This window comes from Eublepharis macularius, chromosome 4, assembly GCF_028583425.1.
Source record: "Eublepharis macularius isolate TG4126 chromosome 4, MPM_Emac_v1.0, whole genome shotgun sequence".
Taxonomy (NCBI): Eukaryota; Metazoa; Chordata; class Lepidosauria; order Squamata; family Eublepharidae; genus Eublepharis; species Eublepharis macularius.
The window spans coordinates 169,668,313-169,683,686 of NC_072793.1; the positions used below are offsets into that span (position 1 = coordinate 169,668,313).

The following is a 15,374-nucleotide window of genomic DNA, read 5'->3' on the forward strand; positions in this document are numbered from 1 at the left end:
TTTTAAAGGTCTGTCTCTGAAATGTCTGGCTTCTCCATCTGTCCAGTAACATTGACTGAAGTGAAGTCTATTCTTTTCCTGAAAAAAAACTTTTTGTAAACATCATTTATTTATTTTGTTCCCTGTTTTTCTACTCAATGGGGACCCAAACTTAAAACTGTTCTCTTCTCTTTATTTTTATCCTCACAACAACTACTCTGCAATGTAGGTTAGGCTGAACATACGTGACTAGCCCAAGCTTTCAAAGCAGAGTGAGGTTTCAGACCGGGGTGTCTCATACCCTAGTCCAATACTCTAATCCAGACATCCCGACATGCTGCCTGTGGGCACCATGGCACTCACTCACTGACAATGTTCCTGGGACCCAGCAAGTGACTAATTACTGGTTTTTGTCCAGCAACTGACTAATTACTGAAGATCTGATTGGTTGTGCAGATTTTTAAAAAATGTTGCTTTGGCAACACCTCCCATCACAGCACAAGGATCTTCACTGTGTGACTGAAGGTAACCAAGATCATAATGAAAATTTAGAGAAAAGTAGAAAGCAGAACACAGTATGCTACCTGTAGTTGGCTTTTAAAAAAAAAATCTGAATTTTTACCAAAATAAAAATGGGCCTGAAAAGCTGCAATAGCTCCTATCACAAATTACATTTCAACTTGATGGAGAAACAAAATAAACTTCCTTGACATTCTTTCCTCAGTCTCTCTTTTCAATTTTTTTCCATGACCATGTCTTCCCAGTTGGGAAATTATATGCCCAATTCACAATATGAACTACTTCTGTTCCAATTGGAGGATTTTTGTAGCTTTTGTGTCACATGAGAATGCCTTGTAATCTAATAATACACAAATGGGGCAATTTCTGGTAACATACAACCGAACAGAAGTGGAAAACCACCCGGGAATGATAAGGCAAAGAACAATACTCCAAATTTTTACCGTGTCAATGTTCAAAAATCTTATGCATTTATCATAAAGTAAATATTGAATGTTTCAAATATATAGCTTAACAATATTCCTATTACAAAGGACAACTCTCTCCCATTCCGTACATTCAAAGGAAACAGGATATACTCTCCGAATCAGTAAATCAGGTAAGTCCGATGTTCAATCCTTACTGTCATATAACAGTTCACATGTCTTTTTCTTCTTTTTATGTCCACAGGTGATTCCAATCAGAGATCCTCCAACAAATACAGCCCACGCTGGGGGCCAGCTGCAATGCCAGATTTCATCTCCCAACTTCCTCAGGAAAGGAATTTAAAACATTCAATATTTACTTTATGATAAATGCATAAGATTTTTTAACATTGACACGATAAAAACTTGGAATATTGTTCTTTGCCTTATCATTCCCCGGGTGGTTTTCCACATCTGTTCGGTTGTAATCTAATAAGGCAGCAGCTATGATTATTACTGAGAGAATGATGTTTCTCTATTTTACTTTATTTATATACTGCCTTCCCCACAATGGGTACCTAAAGCACCTTACATCGTTTTCCTCTCCTCCATTTTATCCTTACAATCCAGTGAGGCAGATTAGGTTGAGACTGGCCCAAGGTTACCCAATGAATTTCCATGTCAGAGCAGGGATTCGAACCTGAGTTTTCCAGATCCTAGCACTACATTCTAACTACTATACCATACTGGTGTGATACAATGTGAGATACAATGTGAGATACAATGTCATTAATAATCTTCCTGACTCCAAAGGAAGAAAACACTACCCAGCCTTTTGTCTCTCCTAGTCTTTGTCCCTTTAGGTGTGACAGTCTAACAGAGGAGCTAGAGGGTAGCTAGAGCCATTTCCCTCTTTAAGCAATGAAACATCTCTACTCATCAGGTATTGCTGCAACTCTTTTGCCAGGAGGCAGTAGGGTTGCCAACTGTGGGTTGGAACTTCCTGGAGATCCAGGAGTGGAGGCAGCCTAGTGTGGGTGGGGTTTGGGGAGGGGGGGTATAATGCCATAGTGTACCTTTCAAATAAATCATTTTATCCAGGGGAACTGATGTCTAGAGATCAGTTTTACTTCTGGGAGATATCCAGACCCCAGCTGGAGGATGGAAACCCTAGGCAGAGCTGCACATCCAATACTCAGACTACCATTAAATATTGTGAGTGGAGAGAGGAGACACATTTCTTGTCTATAATAATAAAAAGATGTGCCTGTCTGTCTGACTATCCATTCATGGTAAGCATAACTCATCACAAATTAAAGTTAGGAGTCCTAGATTTTGTAACACTTTAGGTGATAACTGCTGTTTTCTCTAGAGCATTACTCCAATAAGCATAATCAATGCTCCATTTGGCCTTTCGAGGTATCTAGGCACCATGCTGTCACCAGAGTCTCCACCCAGCAACAGCCTCAGAAGGGTTTTCTCTTGCTCTTTTAGTACCTCTGGCACCCATTGGCCATTTTAGGAATTATTTGCCGAGAAGACCAGTGTTCTCAGCTCCCCTTCAGCTGTTCTAAGGCTCTTCCTAGTGTCTTGTTTCCTGCTACCCAGCATATGGTTACCACGGAGACAGCTTACTGCCCTTGTACGCTCCTGGGGAATTAGCAATGTAGCAACTGACAGCCTCTTTTCCCCTCCTTGGGGCCTTTTAAATGGCATGTTTGAATGGTGGAAGTCTATGGGGTACAGAGAACAACTACCAGCATTCCAAACAGTTAAGAATTTATTAAAGGTAAAATGTCTGCATGCATACTTTCAGCATAGCTTGAGTAAGGGATCCGAAATAATGGTGTAAATACACAATTCCTCTGCCCCTCATTCTGTATCTGCCCTAGGTGGTCTTGTTCTCTTTAGTTTTCTTCACCAGTATAGCTTCTCAAATGGCTAATTATAGGGTCAATTCACAATATGAACTTTGACCCAATTGGAGCATTTTTGCAGCTTTTGTGTTGCAAGAATCCCCTGCAGTCTAAAAAGGTGGAGGCTGTGATTATTCCTAGGGGAATGCTGTGGAATATGTTTGAGAGTGAGCAGCATCTCACGAACACGATTTTTTTTCATCCTAGAATAATCATAGAATCATAGAGTTGGGAGGGCCATACAGACCATCTAGTCCAACCCCCTGCCCAGTGCAGGATCAGCCTAAAGCATCTCTGACAAGTATTCATCCAGCCTCTTCTTGAAAACTGCCAGTGAGGGGGAGCTCACCACCTCACTAGGCAGCTGATTCCACTTTTGAACTACTCTGACCATGAAAAAGTTTTTCCTAATATCCAGCCGGTACCTTTGTGCATGTAGTTTTAGCCCATTGCTTCGCGTCCTACCCTCTGCTGCCAACTGGAACAGCTCCTTGCCCTCCTCCAAATGACAGCCTTTCAAATATTTAAAGAGAGCAATCATGTCCCCCCTCAACCTCCTCTTCTCCAAACTAAACATTCCCAGGCCCTCAGCCTTTCCTCGTAGGGCTCAGTCTCCAGACCCCTGATCATCCTCGTCGCTCTCCTCTGGACCCTCTCGATTTTGTCCACATCCTTTTTGAAGTGAGGCCTCCAGAACTGCACACAATACTCCAGGTGTGGCCTGACCAAGGCAGTATAGAGAGGGGCTATGACCTCCTGTGATTTCGAAGCTATGGCCCCTTTGATACAACCCACTATATAATGATGGGTTGTAGCTAATCAAAGCCACTATATAATGATGTACAAATACACATACTCAAACCTTAGAATCATAGACTCATTATGTTGGAAGGAACCTTCAGGTTCATCTAGTCCAACCCCCTGAACAATGCAGGAAATTCATAACTACCCCCCCCCACACACACACACACAGTGACCCCTGCACCATGCCCAGAGCTTGTTAGATTGTACATGACAAGCATCTGTGCAGATTTTCTTTTACTCTCCCAATCATTAAAACCATTTGGTAAATTCATGCAAATAAAATGATACACGAGTCACTAGGCAGACAGCCCCATGAAGAAAATACAAGCACTGAAAACGAGGCTAAAATATATGTATCTGATGACATCATCTCTAACCCACAATTGTTTATGCCACAATGCATTGGTTTTTATGTTGCCACCAAACCATTTACTGCCTTTGCTCTTAAAACACTTGGATGCCTTGGTGGTAAATGTATAAGAAAGTTCATGGGGAAGTTGGACCTTCCCCAACCCAACACATCACTTGATGTGAAGTTTATGCTCTGAAGATTCCACATTCCAAGCATTTAAACTGTTTCTTCAAAGTTCATTCTCTCAGATTTAACCAGAACTGACTGATCACAAAAAGTCTTGCTACAGTCTGAGCATTTATACAACTCCTTGTCTGGATGTGTTTGATCTGAACTGAGGAGCACATTCTGACTGAAGTTCTTTCCACATTCTGTGCATTTATAGAGTTCCTCTCCTGCATGAACTATCTTATGTTTCAGAAGGCTGGACAGAGCAAAAAAACTCTTGTTACATTCTGAGCACGTATAAGGCCTCTCCCCTGTATGGAGTCTTTGATGTGCACGAAGGCTTCCCCTGTGACTGAACCTCTTTCCACATTCTGAACATTTAAATGGTTTCTCCCCTGTGTGGACTCTTTGATGCTGTATAAGACTTGCTTTATCATAGAAACTCTTCCCACAGTAGGAGCAGCTATGAGGTTTCTCCCCTGTGTGGATTCGGAGATGTCTGACAAAGTTTGTGCTCTTATTGAAGCTCTTCCCACAATCTGAGCATTTAAATGGTTTCTCACCTGTGTGGATTCTTCGGTGTTGGACAAGACTTGATTTATCACACAAGTTCTTCCCACAGTCCGAGCAGCTATATGTTTTCTCCCCTGTGTGCATTCGTCGATGTCTAGTAAAGTTTGCCCTCTGATTGAAGCTTTTCCCACATTCCAGACATTCATATGGTTTTTCCCGTGTGGATCCGTTGATGCTGAATAAGGCTTGATTTATCACTGAAACTCTTGCCGCAGTATGAACAACTATGCACTTTCTCTCCTGTGTGCATCCTTCGGTGTCTAGTTAACTTTGAACTCTGAATGAAGCTCTTTCCACATTCCAGGCATTTATATGGTTTTTCCCCTGTGTGGATTCGTTGATGTTGAATAAGGCTTGATTTGTCACACAAACTCTTTCCACAATCGAAGCATTCATAAGGTTTTTCCCCTGTGTGAATTCGCTGATGGGACCTAAGCGTTGCACTACGGCTGAAGCTCTTTCCACATTCCAAGCACTGATACGGTTTCTCTCCTATGCTGATCATCCCACATTCTGTAAAATCTGTGTGAATTCTCCACTGAGTGTCAAGACAGTGCTCTCCCTTTTCCATTTGCTGGACTGAGATTTCATGGAAGTCTCCAACGTGACAAGGAAGGGATTTCTCTTTCCTCTTCTCCATGTGGTTTTCCTCCTGGCTCCTTGGTCCATCTTGATCCCAGATGGCATATGTGGCTTGTTCTGAGGGTACCCCACATGGCACCCCCTCATTTTCACTCTCCCATCTACAACCTACTAGAATAAAGAGAGAAATTTGGTAAGTGCCCATTAGAGAAACAAAATCCATCCCTTCTATACATTGTGTGTGCATACTCATTTTCTCCTAATTCTCCAGGCTGTTCTACAGAGTGAATCTCTTGGTCTCTTATCTTTCCAGCAACATTTTTTTAACTTCAAATGTTACTAATTCTTGAGCTGTTACTACTGACTCCAGTTACTATAGAGCAAGAGTACCCAGCTCCTTTAAGCCTGTGGCCACCTTTGGAATTCTGAAACAGGATGGAGGGCACAGCCACAAAATGGCTGCTTCAGAAGGCTGAGCCAACCAGAAAATGGCTGCCACATATCACCTCTATTATATGAAGCCTCTTAAAGTCCAGAATAGCAGAATTGTTTCCCTCAAAATTTGACTATCATTAGCATGAAGGGGTTGTTTCTTAGTGTAAGAAAAACCAGGGGATCTTCGTCACTGTAACAACAATCAGGGGATCTCAGTGCTAAAGAAGACTGACTGGGGATAATAGAACTTGAGGCAACAACATAACCTTACTGAGGGATCCCTACAGTTTTCACGTGTAAAAGGGACCCAAGCACACACCTGCTGACCTTTGCCCTTCCTCCATACCAGCAGCAAATGAGGAGAGGGGATCAGGTTTGGGAGCTGCAAGTCCTTTGGAAGAAATGAAAAGACCAGTTATGTCTAATAATTCTCACTAAAAGTATTCTTGAGCAATTTCAGTCTGTCTCTGAGAGAGATACATAACAAAACCATCAGTTCTGAGACTGCATCAGTATGTGGATGTCTTTGCAGACAAATAATGGAAGGCAGATTGTAATTGTAAATCCTTGCACCCAAAATGGCTGTGGCAGGGATATGCCTCAAACCACCAAGCATCTGTACTTAAGTGATAAAGAGGAACAGGACAACTCCCAATAAATTCCACTTGTGCTGGTCTACCCTTCACCAACATATTCAGAAGACGCAGCAGCACTAAAGAAGCTATGGGATGGACAGATGGCATCACTTGGTGTCTTATTTTCCTCTGAAATAATATCTCAGATGATATATGCCCAATCCATTCAGTCAAATTCATTTCTCCAAAGTTTGCATTTTGTCAAAAGCAAAGAAGATTTAGTTTATTCTGAAACTTCCCCTACTTTGCAGAACTAGTTTGTAGATGAAGAACTTTCCACAGCCCATCTCATAAAACCTCTCACCGATGTGAATTCTCTACTGTGTGTTAAGAGTCAAACTGTGTGAGAATGTCTTCCCACAACAGCACTTTATATGGTGGTTCCTCAGTATGAGTTCTCATGCTAAACTTTAAGCCACACCATCTGAAGCACTAAGAATGCTTTTGTGGAAATAATCCCCACTGTATAAAATAGGACTTACTTCCGCACAGACCCACTTAGGATTGCTCCCAATGAAAAGTATTCGCCAAAACCAGACAGTTGTGTTATTTTTTCTCCTTTCAAGCTGAGTTCTGACTACATCTTTCCACATGTAGGTATTTTGTTTCTTACCGGTGTCAATTCGTGCCTGAACAGTGGTTTCATTTGTTGAGATGTTTTCCTGCTCACAACACTGAGAAACATTCTCTTCTTTCCAAGCTGATATCCTGTTTGATGCTGTTAGTTCTGAACCTTCGGGCTGTTCTTTCCCCCCATCATTGATAGTCAGCCACCCTTGAGTTACTAGAAAAATAATGAGAGAATTCCAAACATCATTCCCTAGACTAGAGAAAAATGGAAGTGGACAAGCAAGGTATAAAGACAATTGCAAAGACAGCAAGGGAAAAACAGAATGTACATGCCTCAGAAACTTTGCGGGAATTGAGCTCTGTGGGGGAAGAAGGTACATCCAGCCAAAGGGCATTGAGCTATATGTAAGATTCATGAGAATACTAACTTCAAACAAAAGAAAAACTCAAAATATCTTATTCTCATTATATTGTTCCAAATAATGTTTAAAAATGAACAAGAATTCTCTTATGTAAATAAGCAAACATCAGTCCAATATCAGTCTAAAACTTGTGAGATGGGGTCATTTTGTGGACTACTGTGATGTCACTGAATGCTCTCAAACATGCTGGCTGCAAAAGAAAGACCATAAAGGAACAAAACAAGACAAACATGCCAAGCTAATCTCTACCAGAGATCTTCACCCCATGTGTCCAAACCCTGAGGTGAGTCATGAGTCCCAACAGACTGCCCCCCCCACACACACACTTTTGCTGCCTTTCAGAAGGGTGCCATGCTTCCCGCCTCTCATAAGAACGTCAGGAAAGCCCTGCTGGATCAGACCAGTGGCCCATCCAGTCCAGCATTCTCCTTCACAAAGTGCCCAACCAGTTATTATGGAGGGCCAACGAAAAGGCTGAGGCCTTCCCCTGATGCTGAGCACTGGCACTGGCATTCAGAGGTTTATTGCCTCCAAATGTGGACGTTCCTTTTAGTTACCATGGCTAATAGCTACCGATAGACCTCTCCTCCATGAATCTGTCCAATCCCCTTTTAAAGCTGTCTATGCCTGTGGCTATCGCTACATCCTCTGACAGCAAATTCCACATTTGAATCGCTTGATGTGTAAATAACTATTTCCTTTTGTCTGTGCTGAATCAACTGCCCATCAGCTTCATTGCATGACCTCAAGTTCTAGTATTATCGGAGGGGGAGAAAAAGTTCTTTCTGTCCATCCTCTCTACCCCATATATCATTTTATAGACCTCTATCATGTCCCCCCTTAGTCCTCTTTTTTCTAAACTGAAAACTCCCAGACTTTTCAGACTTTCCTTATGAGAAAAGTGCTCCAGGCCCCTTAATCATCTTCTGTACTTTTTCCTGCTCTGCAATGTGCTTTTTAAGATATGATGACCAGAACTGCACACTGTATTCCAAATGAGGCCACACAATACAAGGGCATTATACCGTTGGCTGTTTTATTTTCAATCCCTTTCCCAATATTTCCCAGCATAGAGTTTGCCTTTTTCACTGCTGCCACATCACTGAGTTAACATTTTTCACTGAGCTTTCAACTACAGTCCCAAGGTCTGATATCATGTGCTTGCAGCTCATTGGATTCCACCCAGCTCTGGTGAGGCTGAAGATACAACAGCGGGAACATTTCGGAACCACTAGGACCCTTCTCTCTTCACACACAGACTTTCCCTTAAAACATCGACAGCTAAGATGGTGCAGAGCCTGAGCTCCCTGAAGGCAAAGAAGGAACTGCAGACCCAAGGTGATACACTTCAGTGTATCCATCCCTCAGGAGCCAGGCATCTTTGCTTACCAAACAGGCTGGCACCCCTGTCCTCTTCCATCTTGGTCTCTCCACCTGGCTGCTTCTGCTCGATGTCACATGGAGCTTTGTGTCCCTCAGAGGACTGCTTCGTCATCTCCTGAAAGGCCACCTGCTATACCAGAGAAAGGCCTTTTCAGAGTGAAGTAGAAGGCTAGGAAGGGGATCGACAGAAGTAAGGTAAGAGAGAAAGAGGATCAAAATAGTTTCAGAATTATTGAAAACCAATCTTGACAATGTGGTCTCACCTGCTTTCCCCGTCTTTGGGTCCCCTGCTGTTTCAGCAGGAAATCTTCAGCCAGGGACACTGCCTGAGAGCAGGTGTCTGGACCGCTTTCCCTCACCCAGCTCTGGATCTCTGGAGGCAGGATGGTCAGGAACTGCTCTAGGATCAGCAGTTCCAGGATCTGCTCCTTTGAGTGCCTCTCCACTGTTAGCCATCGATGGCAAAGTTCCTGGAGTCGGCTGTAAGCCCCTCTTGGCCCTTCGGCCTCTTGGTAGTGGAAACACCTGAAGTGTTGACGCTGCTTCTCCCTGCTGAGGATGTCTTCTCTCAAGATGGCCGCCTTCACCTTCCCATAATCCTCTTTGTCTCTGGCATCCAGGCCAAGAAATGCTTGCTTGGGTCCTCCACTGAGGGCCGGCAAGAGTATGGTCACCCATTGTTCTCTGGGCCACTGGCAGGCTTCAGCCACTTGCTCGAAAGAGGCCAGAAAACTCTTAGTGTCTTCCCAAGGAGAGGGTTTCTCTTGTGAAATGTCCCATCTTGAACGAGGGGACTCCACCATCCTTAGGAACTCTTGCCATCGTGTTTCCCAGTGCTCTGCCAAACCCTCGTGCGGTTCCTCTTTCACTTGATGTGGCGCTGTTCGGAAGGATCCTCCACTACTGGTGGGCAGCATGATTTTGAGAATTTTACTTCCTCTAAGTCCATTGGGGATTTGCAGCCTACAGAGTCTGGGCACTCATGAAGGTCTTTTTCCAGTTCTCTCTAATGTCACGCCATGTATGCAGCCTGTAGAGTTTCGTTCCTCTAATTTCATTCTTCTAGGATATCACAAAATGGTGCCATTGAACCGAAATCTCTTGATTAAAGCCAGTGATGTAAACAGGGATGCTGAGATTTTGCCTGGCAGAAACGGTACAGAGAATGAATACAGATCAACATGCAACCTCTGGTAAAGCTGCAACCATTTATTTTTGACAATATTGGACATATGCATACTGTACGTAAGTATCAATTCACATTTTGAATATATGTTTTAAAAACACATTTTAATACAAATGCTCAGAATGGTTTTGAGGCAAGCAGTCTTCTAGAGAGCCATATTTTTGTCCAAACTATGCAGTGTGTATACCTCAGTCACTAATGAGTAACAGGAAACATATCATGCAAGGAGGTGAAGCAGACAAGATTCTGCACAGATTTCAAACCCTCTTCCACACTTAAAAAATCCTGTCACCTAGAATTTGGGAAGCACCAGCTCAGAGCATGGGCAAATAAAGAAGTGTCAAGTTGAATCAAAGGTTCTTTAATTGTTCAAGTCACGATGAAATTAAGCAAGCCAAATGCCTCAAGTAAAGAACCAATCCAGGGGAAAGACAAAGCGTTGGGCCTCTGATCAGATGCACCCCCAGGGTAGGAGCTGTGCTGGAGCCAGCGGTTCTGTGGGACAGCCCATGTGCACTCAGTGTTCTCATTTGATGACTGATTTGTGGTGCCTACCTTTTAACAGCAGAAAGAGCCAATGTGGCGCAGTGGCCAGAGTGATGGACTAGGATCTAGGAAACCCAGGCTCCAATCCTCAAACCAAACAAAAAAAGTGAAATAAAGAAATGTGGGTTTTGAGCCCTTCCTAAGGGCATGGATTGAGAGACTCCAGCCTCTGCTTTCTGAAGGGGAGGAAATGCCCTTTTTTGGAACCATCCCCAAATCCAGCTACTGCTCAAAAGTGGCCACCCCTTCTGAGCCACCAAAACAACCCCATGCCTTTCCCCTGAACGCAGATGCTGGCATCTGACGCCTACCGCGATCTAACCCTGTCAGCATCTCACACCAGCATCCCTCCTTCGCGTGTCTGCTTGACGGGTTCCGATGGAAAGCCGGCAAAACGTTTTGTGTCGTTTTGGTTGGCCCTAATCCAAAGGCATTGCCTGGATTTGCTTTCCTCTTCCGGAAAGCAGAGAAACTGCCATGAAGACAGTCCTGAGCCCAGCTGCGGAGCGGCTCCCCCCTAGGAAACAACTGCCAGTATTTGCACCCATTAAGGGGGAAGGGTCTTCCAGTCAGATCGGAGGGTGGCGTTTCCAGCGATCTGTCTGATCCGGCCTGCCTCCTTTCCAACGAGGGGCTCCCCCCAAGCCCGCTTTGACGCTTCCCTCCAGATGCGCAGAGCCCTCCACTCACCCCGCGATCCACACGCGCCCCCAGAGCAGCCAGTCCCGGGAAAACGACATTCGAAAGAAGCCAGTTTCCGGGGGGAAGGAAGGAAGGAAGGGGCTTCCCTCCGCCTGCAAAATGTGGGTCTCCTTTCCTTCTAGGAATCTCAGCTCTGTTTCTCCCTGCAGAGCGGCCAACAGCGCTCGGTGCGCGCAGACGCCTCTCCGCAACGGGCGCTCCCCCCTCCCTGCTGACCCGGTTTCTAAAGTCGCAGCTCCCTCCTCTCGACTCTTGGGCATTCGTCAAAAAAAAAGAGCAGCGGCTAGTCGGTCGCTTTGAATTGCCTTTGCCAAGACTTCTGGCGATTCTAGTTTCCTCTATTCCCGACGATCCTCTACAAATGCAAGAGGAGTTGCCTTGAGTTCTAGAGACGTGGCCGTGGGTGTGTTTTTTGTTGTTGATGCTGCAAAAGCAAATTGGAGTCTAGTGTCACCTTAAAGAGTAATATTTTTATACTCTAGCATACACTTTTGTGTACTTCATCAAAGGCGCAAGGTCTCTGTGTGTGTTATAATGAGAAACCAGTTGTAAATCAGTAGTGGCTGAAAGGCCACTAAATGCAAAAGGAAGTTGGCTCCGTGGAATCTGATGAAATGGTTCGTCTACAAATGTTTCTGCTGCAATAAAATTTTGGTTTGTTAATCCTTAAGCCCCCTTTTAAACAAGAACTGCACAACTAGGAGAGAGGTCCACCCTTTCTAACCTCTTTATTCTGGAGATCAGCTGTAATTGTGGGAGATCTATACGTGTAAATTTCGGGAGGAGGGGCTGAGCCCCACCAAAACTGGTGGCAGATGAAGCACAGGACTGCCCACCCTTCCTGTTGTATCATATTACTCTGTTAAGTATTCTTTTTAAAATGTCTACACTCTAAAGAGTTGGCCAAGTAGGTGTGCATTAACAGTTGTTCACCAACTAGGCAGCTACAGCTAACATGGGCCGTTTCCAGACGGCCCCCCGCCTCGCGAAACGTCGCGCGTCGTCGCGCGTCGTTGCGCAGAAAACGCGAAATATCGCGTTTTCTCGCGCGAGTTTTGCGCGACGTCGCGCAAAACTCGCGCGAGAAAACGCGATATTTCGCGTTTTCTGCGCAACGACGCGCGACGACGCGCGACGTTTCGCGAGGCGGGGGGCCGTCTGGAAACGGCCCTTAACTGGTTTCAAGCATATAACAGTATTTTTGCACTGTGGTTTACTTTGCATGGTGGTTGTTTGGATAAAAAGCTATTAAACATTTTAGTAAATTTGAAATGCTATTCCAAAAAATTAGAAGCTGCAGGGATTAGACCCTGCCTGCACAAAGCACAAAGACATTTGCACATATTTGCCAAGGACCAAAATATAACATCTAATATGTACAGGGCAGAATATTCAGACTGTGTCCAAGATTCTTTTTTATTTTACTTTTAGGTAGGTTTTGTTTTTATATTATTTCAAACATTGGCCCCCTTAAGGATCAGGTTATAAATCTCTGTTCTCTGATACGTCCTTCAGACGAATCCTGATATTTTCCTTTGCGTTGTTTTCAGTCTACCATTCCATTCCATTTGATCTTAATGTTATAGCTAATGAGTTCATTCAGAGAACATCAATCAGAAGAAACATATTCAGTGTAATTTAAGTATAGGGTGTTTTGAATTGTTGCATCTTAACAAGTGGGTTGTACTTAGATGAGGTCATCTGTATTTGTCTGCCACCAGAGCTTTTTTTCAGGGGGAACGCGGGGGAACGGAGTTCCGGAACCTCTTGAAAATGGTCACATGGCTGGTGGCCCTGCCCCCTGATCTCCAGACAGAGGGGAGTTGAGATTGCCCTCCGCACCGCTCGGCGGCGTGGAGGGCAATCTCAACTCCCCTCTGTCTGGAGATCAGGGGGTGGGGCCACCAGCCATGTGACCATTTTCTCTGAGGCCAACCCACCGAGTTCCACCACCACTTTTCCCAGAAAAAAGCCCTGTCTGCCACTAATCATTCCAACACATGCCAACTATTGGGGTGGGGAGGTGAAAGGAAATTGGGAAGGATAGGTGGGATATGGCAGGAGAGGATGCTTGTAAAAGGGGTAATAGGGGATTAGGAGAACATTTGATTCGCTTGTTATTTTAAAAATGTAAATAATGAAACAGTTTGCGTTGTTAATTAAAAGTTAAAGTTGTATTTCAGCTGTCTGAAGATCATTTGTTGTAGCCAAATGTGTTTTAAAAGTTGAACCAAAAGAGCAGAAATTAACTATGCACAGGAATGCAGTCATTTCCCATAAACTTAATTATGTGGTCGTATTAATAATGTGTTCCGAACGTCTGTGTTTTTAAGGTGGAGTTTTTAAGCAGTGTGCTAAGAAAGCAAAGTATATAAAATCTTAGGGGTTTAACTGTTAAGTTTTCTTAGGGGTCATGACTAGTACTGTTCTGAATTGCCTCGAAATGTGCTTGTACTCATTTATGTTGGAATATAGGTTGCAAGGTCTGACATTCAGTCATTATGGTGTTAATGTGTTTACCCAGTGTGCTATTGTTTGTATTGACTTGGAAGGGAAACCTGACAGAGAGCCAATAGCTTAATCTAACTCAAAGCCCGGGAAAACGTAATGTGTTTGTAAACTACAATTGGTCAGGTGATTTCTTTTCTAGGGGCCGTTTCCAGATGGCTTACCTGAAGCCGCTCCATGCCACAATGTTGTGGATCGTGCTGGGGAAAATGCAAAATATCGCATTTTCTTGCGCGAGTTTTGCGCAACGTTGCGCAAAACTCGCGCGAGAAAACGCATATTTTGTGTTTTCCCCGGCACGATCCACAACATTGCGGCATGGAGCGGCTTCAGGTAAGCCATCTGGAAACGGCCAGGGTTAAGAAGAAGATCAGCCATAACTGGGGTGGTCTAAGTTTGTACTTTGTAGTGTCAAGATGTAGCTGATAGGTTTATTTGTTTTGTAGCAACCCCCTGTACCTTTTCTTTAGAAGTAAACTTTCCTTAAAAGCAAACAAAGTGTCTGACTCTATTGATCCAATATTCATTGCAACTCTGAATTTAAACTATTTTTAACCCATTTTCCCAACAACTTATACAATGAACTTGAAATGAGACAGAGATTGCTACTACTGTGAACTCTGTACATTGCTCAGAAATCGAGTGCACAGCAACTGTTTTGTATTCTGCCCTGGCTCAGAGACTTCAGTCATTTATTTATCAAATGAAGGCATCTGTAACTCCATAAATTTAGTAAATTTTAGTACTAAGTCACCCCTATGAATAAGGCAGAAACAAGACTCCTATAAATGAATGTCCAGGAAAACTTAAAAATTGTTCCCCTACAGGCTTTTGTTTTGCCTTTCTTAATGTCAAATTTGTGACTATTTGTTTGTTCTATACACATGGTATGTCTATTTGTAGATCTTGAAGTGACTATCCTAAAAGTGAGTTTCAAAAACAGGACACAGCAAGAGATCCCTGAGATAACACTGTAACTACTGGCCAACTCCCACCTTTTCCTAGGCTTGGTCCAGCCCAGGGGCATTGTTAGAGGGGTCCCCACAGGTGCCTGGATGCCCCTAAATTTGTAGGCAGCCCCTCACTAAATCCCCCATGGCCCCACCTCCATCAATGGTGGCAAATCAAATGTTGTTGTTGTTGTTATTAAGTTGCATTCATTCTGGTTCACTCATTCCCTTGGCTTCAGTATTCAGGATTCCTCCCTTGCTTTCCCAAACGATGTGCTCATCATGGCTGGTCTCCCGAGTAGTAATGGCTCCTTCCTCCTCCTGAAGTGTTGTGTACCTCCTTCCTCAACTAGCTCCAAACTTCTATTATCTGCCTTTCCCCCGCCCCCAACCCTGGCATATTCTCCTTCTCTTCCTATCTGATGGAAGGTCCACTCTCCCCTGGGCCTCTTGAGGATCTATAGCCTAAGCAGTGACTCAGGGCTGACCATTGTCCTCCTCTGGCCAAGGTCATCTGTGTTTCAAGGGCACTGCTTGGCTCTGCTCCAGGGAGGTGATTCATACCAACTTAGTTTCACAAGTTTCCTCCTGCTAACTAGAAAAGAGCACTGAGTGCGAACCCAACTATTTCATTTATTTATTTACATTATTTATGGTCTGCCTTTCTCAGTAAGTCTGGAGGTGGATTTATCAATGCAGTCATTGATGATCCTGGAAGAGAAAAAGAAGCAAGGTGCAGA

At 43.9% G+C, this 15,374-nt stretch overlaps 1 pseudogene; it reads right to left on the bottom strand.

Annotated features, from left to right (window-relative positions):
- Nucleotides 1-2,678: 2,678 nt before the first annotated feature.
- Nucleotides 2,679-11,235, bottom strand: LOC129328680 (zinc finger protein 436-like; annotated as a pseudogene).
- Nucleotides 11,236-15,374: the final 4,139 nt, after the last annotated feature.